Here is a 14,494-nt window from a genome sequence, read left to right on the forward strand (position 1 = left end):
TGGCCAGTGAGAAAGGGACAAAGAAGGAGGGTCTTGGGAGTGCCGTGGCCCTTGTCTAAAGTGGTTAGGGGCCCCTTGTAGGCGTTGGGGTCTCCAGAGGCTGCTTGGGTAATTATCAGCCCGGGCTGCACGTGTGGGAGGATGAGTGTGTGTAGTCTGGCTGGCTGGCTAGTACTGAATGTTTGCATTCTCACAGCACCATGTCAATGGACTACCCAAGCGAAGTGGGGCGGGCTCTCCTGTAAACTGGATCCTATATCCTCCTATGTATGAACCTACCCCCCTCCTAATACCGCCCTCTTCTCTATACCCTAAACAGGGAGAGAGGGGGATTCTGAGGAAGAGAGGAGACATCTTTGACATGTCTACTGGGGCCCGTCAGGACAAAAGACCATTTCCTGCTCCTCCATGTGGAAAATGTCTGGGAGAGGAGGAGGAGGAGGAGGAGGAGGAGGGAGGAGGAGACAATTAGTGGGATTTGCTAATCACCAGGGCAACACTCATTTAATTGACATGTGAAATGTTGTTTAATCTAACAAGTCGATAGGCAATATGACAATGGGCTGGCAATCAGAATAGGAAAGCCAGGGGACCTCGACAGCTGATTGCTGAGGGAAATGTCTTTGTCTTTAGAGCTGGTGTGTGTGTGTGTGTGTGTGTGTGTGTGTGTGTGTGTGTGTGTGTGTGTGTGTGTGTGTGTGTGTGTGTGTGTGTGTGTGTGTGTGTGTGTGTGTGTGTGTGTGTGTGTGTGTGTGTGTGTGTGTGTGTGGGGGGGAGACCCAGGGGGATTAAACACCATTATGCCTTTAACCCTTTTAGACAAATAAACACAGAGCAGCACACTCTCAGCTTTAGTAAGAGAGTTGTTTGTGTGTTTGTGTATGCGCCTGTTTCCCCCCTCTAAACCATTGAAAACCATCTATTTGCCATTGTATTAACACAATAAAGATGACCCTGACAACTCCAGACAAGAAAAGGAGTACTCCAGGAAAAAAAAAACACAGATAAAAAAGTAAGCCCCCTTCGCTTTGACAGATATCAATAAGTATTTATGTTATAAAAAAGCAGCCGCACCATATTGTGAAGCCTTAGTCTGGAGTGAAAGCATGGAGTGGTGGCTTAGAGACCAGACAATCCAATACTTTGATTTACCAGTCATTCATTCCAAAAATACATTGAGCAGGTTCTATACAAACTCAGTACACTAAAATACCAACCACGAACACTGGAATAATCCAAAATGCTAATAAACAGTTATTTCATCAAAAAAAATATTATGTCACTCTATAATAAATCATTCTCAGTAGTTGTCATATCAATGGCCTCAACATAGAACTTTCTTACTGGGCGTGTGTGTACTGGCTGGATAACCTGTGGACATGGCCAGCGCATCCTTTCCTGACACATCCACAAACAAACCGAGGTGGTGAGTAGGTCGACGATACAATGTAACTTAACTTCGAAATAAAAAAAGATTAAACGTTGTTCTCACGTCTGATCTTGCTCTTACCGCGGGACATTTTTTTGCTCTGGGAATATGCTTGTACACCAGTGGAGGCTGCTGAGGGGAGGAAAGCTCATAATAATGGCTGGAACGTAGTGAATAGAAGGGCATCAAACACCTGGAAACCATGTGTTTGATGTATTTGATACTTTTACACCTATTCCGCTCCAGCCAAATACCACGAGCCCGTCCTCCCCAATAAAGGTGTTACCAACCTCCTGTGTTGTACACGCTAGCAACGTGTACAAACATTTGCAATATGTGTTTGGCGCCAAATGAGGGGATAGAAGAGGAGTGAAATGTCCGACATGACAAAAAACAATCAGAAAAAAGGGGAAAATACTTATTCACACTCGTGAATGACCTTTCATCACAAATTTAAAGGAGCGAGTACTGTTGACAGAATATATGAAAAACCTATGGTGCCAATATACGTAAGGAAATAAGGAGAGGTATATTTGTTTAGAAATAAAACTAATGCAGGTATTATGTGTTAAGTATATGCTTTGTTTCTATTTCAGAAATCTCTATTTCCTCTTCTTCCTGGTTTGAGTATGACCCCTCACCTGGCTTGTGACCCTTCAACTGGATATCACTCCTAAGAGTTGGCTCTGGGGCAGGCTACTCCTGTTGAACCACAGGTAAGTCCCCACTCATACATCAGCCTCATCTTAGAAGTGTGTGTCCATGTTTGTGTGTGTGTGCGTGTACATCTACGTGTGTTATATTGGAGCAGGGAAATCCTCAATCTATCCCACGTATAATCAAACTGCTATTGTCAGAGTAGACCTCCTAGTACTCAAACCTAGAATCTGAGATCAAAGTGGATATATCCCAGTCTGAGTATTACAGAGTGTAAGTCTGCCTTTCTATTTTATCTATCTCTGTGATCTGGGCCAAGAGAGGTTTGTGAGCTGAGGATGATTCATCAGCTGGCTGCTCCTCTTCTAATCTCCAGAGTCACGCTCACTCACTCTCTCTCTCACACACTGGCATAGTAACCCCGTCTCTCTCCGTGCCTCCCTCCCTCCCTCCCTCTCTGTCTGTCTCGCGTGCTGCCGAGGCACTATCTACTACCAGAGTTCAGATGTTGCTCTATTTGTACCAGGGAACGCCATCCCACCCCCTGCCACACACACAGACGTGGATGTGTGCATACACAGGCACAGGCAAGCGCACGCACGCACACACGCACGCACGCACGCACGCACGCACGCACACACACACACACACACACACACACACACACACACACACACACACACACACACACACACACACACACACACACACACACACACACACACACACACACACTTCCCTGCCATGCATGCCACACCCCGGCCAGACAGACAGCTTGGCTCCTGGCCAATAATCACAGCTGGATCGGATGCTTTAAATGTGTGTGTGTGGCGATGGGGGGTTGGGATGGGGCTGTGTCTGGTGCACCGGATTGGTCCACTAGTACGGGTTGGGCCAGGGAGGACTGGGATTGGATAGAAGGTAGCGTGCAGGATTAACTGCGCTGTCTAGCATGGCCTCCCCAAGCGCTGCCTGACAGTTCTGCATATTGGATGGGTTACAGCTTATGAGCCGTGTGTGTGCGTGTGTCTGCGAGTGTGTGTGTCTGTGCAGCTTATCTGTGCGAGATAACTCCATCCTCTATGAGCAAATCTGCACGGTCTCGATTCCCTGACGTGATCACGGAATGCATTGGCCTGGCCCAGACGAATCGTTACATTTTTAATGGCGGTTCCGAGTTGGAATCACCAATCGATTCAATGGCTTCAGCACATTAGATTTGTGTCACTGTCCAGTGGTATCACAGCTGCAATACAAACAATGATTAGCAATATTATTGATGAGGGCAGGGTTCCAGAGTAGGCTAAATAGGAACTTGTGATTATGTTTGGCCATTAAGATGATAGAAGGTACTGACAATGAAATCGGTTTGCATGTGCTTGATGTTTACTAGAGGCAGGATAAAACACTACATAAGAGGTTTGGTTCAATTTCCCCCAATCGTCCGTTATTATGACTATAGTAACACTGGTGCTTGATGCAGCTACCTTTATCAGAGAGCAGCAGGAGAGCGTGTGTGTGTGTGTGTGTGTGACTCTAATGTATGGACACTTACCTGTGTGTATGGTGGTGGCCCGATTTACCCCCCTCCACCCCCCTTGTCCTTGCCTATCCTTCCCCCTCTGACTCTCACCTCAGCCTCCCTCCTGGCCACTTTGCCCTGACAGCAGGCTGCCGAGGTACAGTCAGAGTGCTGCTGAACCAGGAATAGGTGGCGTGCTGGTTTCCATGACAGAGCCATGGGGGAATCACAGTTACAGCACTGTGATTACAGCTGTCACCGCCATCCACTGTAATTGATGCAAGTGCAGGGCTGCGCCGCCACAAGAGAGGGCTTAACCTACACGCAACACGCTATGCCACACACACACACACACACACACACACACACACACACACACACACACACACACACACACACACACACACACACACACACACACACACACACACACACACACACACACAAGCAAAGAGGCACACAGGTAGCCTACACACACCACAAAAGACACGTCCCTCCAAAACACACACACAGTAGCACCACACATGGCAGCACCAGAGCGGACCCCGAAGGCCATCTTCATCCCGCCTGCCTGAAGGACAAAAATAATTCCCTGCCTGGCTGGCATCTCAATCTTTAGCTCTTAGGACAACCATCTGGCTCAGCAACTCTACCTCCCTTCCTTTCCTCCTTACTCTCTCTCTCTCTCTCTCTCTCTCTCTCTCTCTCTCTCTCTCTCTCTCTCTCTCTCTCTCTCTCTCTCTCTCTCTCTCTCTCTCTCTCTCTCATACTCGCCACTTAGTTTTAATGTGTGTCAGCAGTCAGCAGCGTTACGGTCCTAGCCATGATGCTAACGTGGCTGCCTGTCTCTTGGCCTCTGCTGGTTGGTGGGTGCTGGTAGTGCTGTGTGTGTTCACAGATGGCAGAAGGAGGGTGGAGTGTGTGTGTGTGTGTGTGTGTGGTGATGGAGAGCGCTTTCGGAAGCCCCAGACAGCTCGGGCAATTTCTCCCAGGCAAGGTGGTCTGTCTGCGGGCATCTGGACTGGCTCAGCCCCCCATCGCTGCTTCTCCATGAGAGCGCCACTTCTTGACACTATTGCCAAGATGGTGTACAGTGAACACCGTAGCAGCTCTCTCTCTCTTTCGAAAACAATGACTACTTCCTTGCCCTCGGTTGTGTTTTTCAACACCTAATTCATTGTTTTGTTCTGATAGATGATCAGTGGCAAGTGACAAAATGGTTTTATAAATGAAAGGAACCAGAGGAATGTTGAGCTATGGTAGAATAGGTTTGAAGATGATTAGAACTAAACAGACAACTTTGTTTTCGAAGCCAGTCTGAACGATAGCTCGGTTCTCTTTGTTGGTTGGTTATTGATCTGAGACTGGAGGTCAGCTATGATTGGCTCGAGCCCTTTAGAAGGATCTGTGGTATTTAATGCTGTATGGTTGTCAGGGTTATGGAGGTCAACATAAAGAACCTCTGCCATGCCATATACTGCAGACTCATACATATTTTCCTGAATTTCCACCCCCATGTCTCTCTTTTCTCTGGCTATGTTTTTCGTCTTGTGGTTTCCCACCACCATTAATATGAGATTGTCTTAGAAAAAAAGGTTCTGTATTGAACTTTAAAGTGTTATTCGCCTGTCCCCATAGAAGAACCCTTTGAATAACCATTTTTGGTTGCAAGTAGAACCCCTTTGGGTTCCATGTAGAACCCTTTCTACAGAGAGTCCTGCATGGAACCCAAAAGGGGTTATACGTGGGGGCAGCCGAAGAACCCTTTTAGAAAGAGTGTAGACAGTTAAACTTTCAAACCAAGAAAAAAACTATCAGAAAGAGTGTTGATGGTCTTTCGTTTGAGGGTAGAAGGACATTGATTTTGACATGGGCACTGATGAGAACAATATAGTTGTGTGAATCGTCCTTCATTGTGCCTTACACACACGCACGCACACACACACACACACACACACACACACACACACACACACACACACACACACACACACACACACACACACACACACACACACACACACACACACACACATTGGTTTTACTATCCTTGTGGGGACCAAACAATTGATTCCCATTCAAAATCCAATTTTCCCTAACCCTTTACCGAACAATAACCTAAACTTAACCCCAAAACCCCAACACTAAACCTACCCACTAAAATGTTGACCACACTGTGCGCAAGTGTTAGTAAAATAAATGTACACATACATTTCAAGTCAGAAGTTTACATACACCTTAGCCAAATACATTTAAACTCAGTTTTTCACAATTCCTGACACTTAATCTTAGTAACAAATCCCTGTCTTTGGTCAGTTAGGATCACCACTTTATTTTAAGAATGTGAAGTGTCAGAATAATAGTAGAGACAATGATTTATTTCAGCTTTTATTTCTTTCATCACATTCCCAGTGGGTCAGAAGTTTACATAGACTAAATTAGTATTTGGTAGCATTGCCTTTAAATTGTGTAACTTGGATCAAACGTTTGGGTAGCCTTCCACAAGCTTCCTATAATAAGTTGGGTGAATTTTGGCCCATTCCTCCTGACAGAGCTGGTGTAACTGAGTTAGGTTTGTAGGCCTCCTTGCTCGTACACACTTTTTCAGTTCTGCCCACACATTTTCTATAGGATTGAGGTCAGGGCTTTGTGATGGCCACTCCAATACCGTGACTTTGTTGTCCTTAAGCCATTTTGCCACAACTTTGGAAGTATGCTTGGGGTCATTGTCCATTTGGAAGACCCATTTGCGACCAAGCTTTAACTTCCTGACTGATGTCTTGAGATGTTGCTTCAATATATCCACATAATTGTCCCTCCTTATAATGCCATCTATTTTGTGAAGTACACCAGTCCCTCCTGCAGCAAAGAACCCCCACAACATGATGCTTACACCCCCGTTCTTCACGGTTGGGATGGTGTTCTTCGGCTTGCAAGCCTTCCCCTTTTTCCTGCAAACATAATGATGGTCATTATGGCCAAACAGTTTTATTTTTGTTTCATCAGACCAGAGGAAATTCCTCCAAAAAGTATGATCTTTGTCCCCATGTGCTGTTGGAAACCATAGTCTGGCTTTTTTTATGGCGGTTTTGGAGCAGTGGCTTCTTCCTTGCTGAGCGGCCTTTCAGGTTCTGTCGATATAGGACTTGTTTTACTGTGGATATAGAAACTTCCGTACTTGTTTCCACCAGTATCTTCGCAAGGTCCTTTGCTACTGTTCTGGGATTGATTTGCACGTTCATCTCTATGAGACAGAACGCGTCTCCTTCCTGAGCGGTATGACGGCTGCGTGGTCCCATGGTGTTTATACTTGCATACTATTGTTTGTACAGATGAACGTGGTACCTTCAGGCATTTGGAAATTTCTCGCAAGGATGAGCCAGACTTGTGGAGGTCTTTTTTCTGAGGTCTTGGCTGATTTATTTTGATTTTCCCATGATGTCAAGCAAAGAGGCATTGAGTTTGAAGATAGGCCTTGAAATTCATCCACAGGTACACCTCCAATTGACTCAAATAATGTAAATTAGCCTATCAGAAGCTTCTAAAGCCATGACAATTTTCTGGAATTTTCCAAGCTGTTTAAAGGCACAGTCAACTTAGTGTATGTAAACTTCTGACCCACTGGAATTGTGATACAGTGAATTATAAGTGAAATAATCTGTCTGTAAACTATTTTTGGAAAAATGACTTGTCATGCACAAAGTAGATGTCCTAACCGACTTGCCAATACTATAGCTTGTTAACAAGAAATTTGTGGAGTGGTTGAAAAACAAGTTTTAATGACTCCAACCTAAGTGTATGTCAACTTTCGACTTCAATTGTACATGTTATTCAATCATTGCACCCACACTGCTCACACACGTCAGCGAGGGTCTGCGTGGCCAGGCGCTTAAATAGAAATTGGTTCTATTTGTGACACTCAATACACTGCAAGTCCGGCCTCTCCCATCTCCTCACTGGTTTTTAGGAGCGTATACCCACTTGCCATCTCCTCATTGGTTTTTAGGAGCATATACCCACGTGGGTGATTGAAAGATGCACTTAGGTCCACATTCCGGTCAGTTGTTGTAATGCTGGAAAGTTGGTTGCCAGCCCACCATATAAAGTCCAAAGAAGAAAGAGAAGCCTGAAGGAAGGAGGAGAGATGACGAGAAACTAATTCGGTTTACCGTTTTATGTGTGGATTAATTGTTGGAGTAGAGGACCTTGTGCATTTCAGGTCAAATAACAACCCAATGTTTATATCCCAGGACAAATTAGCTGGCAACAGAAAGCTAGCTAGCTAAATTGCCATAAATGTTTAATGCTTTTTGACCTGTCCCCAAATTAATATAATCGGTTCAGAGTTGATCGCCTCGAGCGTGCGGTTTGGTCAGCATGTAACTCCTAACCTTAAACCTAACCCTAACTCCTAACCTTAAACCTAACCCTAATTGTATCCCTAAACCTAACCCATAAACCTAAAAAAAAATGCCTTTTGCCTTGTGGGACCGGCGATATGTCTCACTTGTCCAAATTGTCCTTGTTTTGCTAGCCTTGTGAGGACTTCTGGTCCCCACAAGGATAGTAAAACCAAACCACACACACACACACACGCAGAAAGAGACTTTAAGTATCCCTTGGACTACTCCAGTGAGTGGTAGTGATTTGGCCAGTGGGCATACAGGGTTGGCAGCAGACCCAGCTGTTTGTGTTCTGTGACAGGCATGACACAGCTTTAGAGAACCAGGAAGTCCAAACTCCACAGAGTTGACAAACACATCTGTTCCAGAGCATCACATGGAGCTTGTTGTGGAGGTGTTGGTAAGTTCTGGTTATATTAGTGGGAGGCTGACATACCAAACCACTTAAGTTCCTACTGTGCTTCAGGCCTCAATAAACTATTTAGGAAAAGAGGCTGTTGCCATGGTTATCAGCCATTTTCAAATCAGTGTATTTAGGCCATTCAGCCTTATTTATTCCTATTAAACCCATGCCTTCTGTAGGAACCAACTGTTACAGAACACGGACCAATTGTTCTCCAAACAGAATGCTCATTAATTTCCCCCTTTTTTGTAACCTGTTGGACAAAAATCATTTCAACCAGCGATCTCGGGCTCACTGTTTTTGCAAAGTGAAGGCTTTGTGGTGATTCCTCACGAAACCAGGACAGACAAATACCATGATTTAGGGGATTTTCACAACATTTAATCCATAGAAAGGTCACTTGGAGGAAGGACTGATGACATACTGTATATTTGACATTTGTATCTAAAAGCATAATTGAGAAATAATTCATCAAAGTTGGCATATTTATGACATTTTGGACTATTTTTTTGTCCTGATTTCGTGAGGAATCACCCTTTGATGAAAGTCGACCAGATCTCTATCGTAATAACCAAACAATACTTGTGTTGTTTTGCAGTTAAAAACACGTTAGTCACACTTTCTTGATCTTCCTTGAAAATGTGACTTCTAAAAACACACCTTAAATAGCACCTCCAGGCTAAGATAAGAAAAAAGTCAGAAAATAAGCTTTTATGTCAATATGAGCTGAACTTTGCTCCCAAACCGTGCTCTCTCTCTCCCTCCCTCCCTCCATTTCTTTGATGATATTATTAAGACCAAGCTCTTTTAGATCACTCATAGACTGCTGTGGAGCTGCAACCAAAACATATTACCTACCAGACATTCAGTTTACAGTGTAGCAGAGGACATACACTTTGACAGTGCTGTTGTTGTTGTTGGTGGAATGGGCTGAAGTGGGCTGTAGACCAGCTAGTGTTTAATTGTCCTGTAACCTGTTTATTTAGGCCCTTTGCACCTCGCTTAACAGGAAGCCATTTTCCTCAGTTAGATTACAGCTAATGAAATATCTAGACGTGTAGAGTCAACACACACAGGTGTGATTACGGCCCTCTCTCAAACTACAAGGCTCTGTACTACAGATCTAGGATCAGATTACACTACCTCAGGTCATAACACAAACCATTAGAGGATGATACAACATCTGAGCTGGGATCAGTGGTGACCTTATACCTACCTCCCCTCTCCCTATGCTGGTGCCGTTCCCAGTATGCCGTCAGCCAGCAGGACACAAGGCAACGTGTGACTGTTTGAAGAATGTAAAGATAATCATTGGGCAATTAATTGGCACCAAAAGGGCACCATTAGTGAAGTGCAAACGGGTGATTGGGGAGCTGGGGATAGAGGGCGGAGACTAAGGGCCTGGGGTGTAGAGTGGGGGCTCTAAAATAACAAACTTGAAATTGAAATGCGAGGCGTTACCATACCTGGTCTTATATGATAATGTGTGTCATTATGCCTGAGGAATGGATTGAGATATAAAGTGCATGTGGTCTCACAGGAGTGTTTATTTTCATTACAGTATTTACTCGGCAGATGCCTAGAGAGAGAGCAGCTGCAGCAGTTGCTGTATTCTTATGTAAATTGTAGTGCCAGCTGTTGTGTTCCACTGACTACGCAAAGTTTTAGAGATCAAAAGGATCCTTTACAGGATTTTTTTTTTGCGTGTGTGTCTACTATTCTACTAACTTTGCTCAACTTGGAGGGCAGATATAGATAGTACTGTATGATTATGTTGTGGGACTGCATCCCAGGGCTGAATTGAGTAGTTTTGAGGTAGTCTCTAAAAAGAGAGAGAGGTGACAGAAAAGGGGGCAGGTAAGATAACTCTGCTTTCCCTAGCAACAGGCAGCTGCCGCTCCTTGATCATGTGCCTCCCAGGAAGTGACTGATATTTTTGTTGTTGTTTTTTTAAATATTATTTTTTTTAAACATATTCTTGATTCAAGAGCACATCTAAGTTGAATCGCAGAGAGCCCCCGTCTCTCTGGCTGACAGCAGGTTACTATGATCATCAAGAGGTAGCAATGGGAATACGTTCCTAGAACAACAAAGAGAGAATGAGTTTATCGAGCCCCCCCAAGCCCCTCCGTCAGAGTGAAGCTCAGCTAGAACCCATCCTTCATCATGGGATCTGAGACAACACACACTCTTCACTCTCTCTGCTTTTCACTACTCCAAGGAGAGTAGCTGTTTTCTTAGCTGTGTGTGTGTGTGTGTGTGTGTGTGTGTGTGTGTGTGTGTGTGTGTGTGTGTGTGTGTGTGTGTGTGTGTGTGTGTGTGTGTGTGTGTGTGTGTGTGTGTGTGTGTGTGTGTGTGTGTGTGTGTGTGTGTGTGTGTGTGTGTGTATGTCTGTGTGCTACTTTGTGCTACTATCTCTCTCCAGATTCACAAGCAGACTGGAGTGCCTCTTCCCACTATGGCCCTATATCCGTTGGCTGAGGTTGGGACATATCAAGGAGAACATGCTAATTTAACTTCTGCCACCTCCACTGGCAGCTCTATCTAACTGACTCTCTCTCTTTAAGTTGGACACCATTAGCACTAAAGCATGAACACTGTAGGAAATATTCTTTACACATGAATAACACAGGATCTGTAACAATGCATTGAAGCACAGTCATTGGGGAGCTAAGACAATAATCCACAGAGCGACAGGAGAGACAGACAATCAGTCAGGTTGGCAGGATGCAAAGATGCACACAGATGGGTAGACAGACGGATAGATAAATAGACAGACAAACGAAGAATGGAGAGACTGGCAGGTAGAGTGGCAGAGAGAAAGAGGCAGGCAGGAACACACACACGTGCCCCCGCACCCCCTCACTCATCCACACACGCCCACACCCACAGGCGGGGGGGGCAGTGCAGTGGAGCCTAGCAGGGTTTGTTTGCCAAGCACTGTGTCAGTTTCAAGGGTTCAGGGCTGGCTGGGCAGAATCATGCTGATGCCTTTGCCTCCTACACTAGTTGAGTGATCCCAGTGACCCTCAGGTCCCTGCAGAGGTCCCTGCATGGGGACATGTCATCAGGAGGAGGGTTTTTAGCTTACCGCCCTTAGCACAAAGTGACACCAGGCCTCTGGGCCATGTCCACGGTATGGGAGGGAAATGCTTGTAGCAGGACGTCAGGGAGCACTGCCTCTAAAATATGACAAAGACAACGGTTGCTGTGGTTGCACAGTCAATTCAGTAAGATTGAGCAATAGTTTAAAAACTCAGAATTTATGCAAATACTTCCTCTTTCAATTGTGTTTTTGATTAGACTCATAATTTATACATATTAATATATGCCAGACAGTCTTTTTGATTAGACTCATAATTTATACAAATTAATATATGCCAGACAGTCAAGTGTTTTTGTGTTAACAAAATGGAAATCTTAATTTTTGTGTGTCTAACAATAAGTCATGGCACATTGCTAGGCAACATAATGACACAGAGCAGCGGGATGTGAAAAATCAAACCTTTGGCTAGAATTAGTGACTAATTATTATTTCAGAAAGTGTCACGACTAGGGTTGCAAAGCTACCGGTAATTTATCAAAGTTCCAGTAATTTAGGAAATGTATTGTTGGATAACTATAAAAATATATATATAATAAATGTTTTTATTTATTTATACAGTTGAAGTCGGAAGTTTACATACACCTTAGCCAAAAAAATGTAAACTCAGTGTTTAGCAGTTCCTGACATTTAATCCTAGTAAAAATTCCCTGTCTTAGGTCAGTTAGGATCACCACTTTATTTTAAGAATGTGAAATGTCAGAATAAATAGTAAAGAGAATGATTTATTTAAGCTTTTATTTCTTTCACATTCCCAGTGGGTCAGAAGTTTACATACAATCAATTAGTATTTGGTAGCATTGCCTTCAAATTGTTTAACTTGGGTCAAACGTTTCGGATAGCCGTCCACAAGCTTCCCACAATAAGCTGGGTGAATTTTGGCCCATTCCTCCTGACAGAGCTGGTGTAACTGAGTCAGGTTTGTAGGCCTCCTTGCTCGCACATGCTTTTTCAGTTCTGCACACAAATATTATATAAGATTGAGGTCAGGGCTTTGTGATTTCCACTCCAATACCTTGACTTTGTTGTCCTCAAGCCATTTTGCCACAATTTTGGAAGTATATGCTTGGGGTCATTGTCCATTTGGAAGACCCATTTGCGACCAAGCTTTAACCTCCTGAATGATGTCTTGAGATGTTCACTTCAATATATCTACATAATTGTCCCTCCTCATGATGCCATCTATTTTGTGAAGTGCACCAGTCCCTCCTACAGCAAAGAACACCCACCTAATGATGCTGCCACCCCTGTGCTTCACGGTTGGGATGGTGTTCTTCAGCTTGCGAGCCTACCCCTTTTTCTTCCAAACATAATGATGGTCATTATGGCCAAACAGATCTATTTTTGTTTCATCAGACCAGAGGACATTTCTCCAAAAAGTATGATCTTTGTCCCCATGTGCAGTTGCAAACCGTAGTCTGGCTTTTTTATGGCAGTTTTGGAGCAGTGGCTTCCTCCTTGCTGAGCGGCCTTTCAGGTTATGTCGATATAGGACTAGTTTTACTGTGTATATAGATACTTTTGTACCTGTTTCCTCCAGCATCTTCACAAGGTCCTTTGCTGTTGTTCTGGGATTGATTTGCACTTTTTGCACCAAAGAACATTCATCTCTAGGAGACAGAACGCGTCACCTTCCTGAGCGGTATGACAGCTGTGTGGTCCCATGGTGTTTATACTTACGTACTATTGTTTGTACAGATGAACGTGGTACCTTCAGGCACGTGGAAATTGCTCCCAAGGATGAACCAGACTTGTGGAGGTCTACACTTTTTTTTCTGAGGTCTTGGCTGAGTTCTTTTGATTTTCCCATGATGTCAAGCAAAGAGGCACTGAGTTTGAAGGTAGGCCTTGAAATACATCCACAGGTGGATATATATTGACGGAATTAATCGAACAAAAGGACCATTTGTGATGTTTATGGAACATATTGGAGTGTCAACAAAAGAAGCTCGTCAAAGGTAAGGCATGAATTATATTTTTATTTCTGCGTTTTGTTTCGCGCCTGCAGGGTTGAAATATGCTTCTCTCTCTTTATTTACGGAGGTGCTATCCTCAGATAATAGCATTGGTTGCTTTCGCCGAAAAGCCTTTTTGAAATCTGACATGTTGGCTGGATTCACAACAAGTGTAGCTTTAATTTGCTATCTTGCATGTGTGATTTAATGAAAGTTTGATTTTTACAGTAATTTATTTGAATTTGGCACTCTGCATTTTCCCTGGCTTTTGGCCAGGTGGGACGCTAGCGTTCCACATGTCCCAGAGAGGTTAACAAGAAATGTGTGGAGTGGTTGAGAAACAAGTTTTAATGTCTCCAACCTAAGTGTATGTAAATGTCCGACTTCAACTGACCTCAATTATTTCCTATATTTGATAACTCCAGAGACCTATGATAATTTGAAGTACTCAAAAGGGCCACTTGATGTCTTGTGATAGATTACATTCTTGAAAGATTCTGATTTACTAGTGAACTTAGAAATTTTGCAACCCTAGTCATGCAAAAATGTCAATTTGCATAATATGTTCATATGCTGTTCTATTTACATTATCAACAGAATGTCATGTGCTGAGAGAGGGTTCATGGGTTTTGCGACTCAACAATTTGCTACACAGCTAAAATTTACCGTAAATATCCCAGTAGCCATTACACAGTTAGCGTGCTTTAAACAAACTCTTCAACTATTCAAGAAACTTTTCATCTTAACCATATTACACTCTTGAATAATGCAACCAAACCACAATATGCTCTTGAATAATGCAACAATTCACAAGCATGTGCAGAGATATCATAACCGCCATCGATAAGAGACAAAACTGTGCAGCTGTAATCATCAGCCTTGGTTTCTCAAATGACTGCCTCGCCTGGTTCAAAATCAAATCAAATCAAATGTATTCATATAGCCCTTCATACATCAGCTGATATCTCAAAGTGCTGTACAGAAACCCAGCCTAAAACCCCAAACAGCAAGCAATGCAGGTG

At 43.7% G+C, this 14,494-nt stretch overlaps 1 protein-coding gene across 2 annotated transcripts in view; it reads left to right on the forward strand.

The window, feature by feature from the left end:
- LOC118377058 (zinc finger protein ZIC 4-like) overlaps window positions 1–14,494 on the forward strand; it is a 122,855-nt gene that overhangs the window by 44,658 nt on the left and 63,703 nt on the right. For both annotated transcript variants that reach the window (XM_035763902.2, XM_035763894.2), the window contains one exon: window positions 2,026–2,145. The gene's annotated coding sequence lies outside the window, so the exon portion shown is untranslated. The remainder of the gene's footprint in view (window positions 1–2,025; window positions 2,146–14,494) is intronic.

The sequence above is a fragment of the Oncorhynchus keta genome, chromosome 4, assembly GCF_023373465.1.
Source record: "Oncorhynchus keta strain PuntledgeMale-10-30-2019 chromosome 4, Oket_V2, whole genome shotgun sequence".
NCBI classification, from domain to species: Eukaryota; Metazoa; Chordata; class Actinopteri; order Salmoniformes; family Salmonidae; genus Oncorhynchus; species Oncorhynchus keta.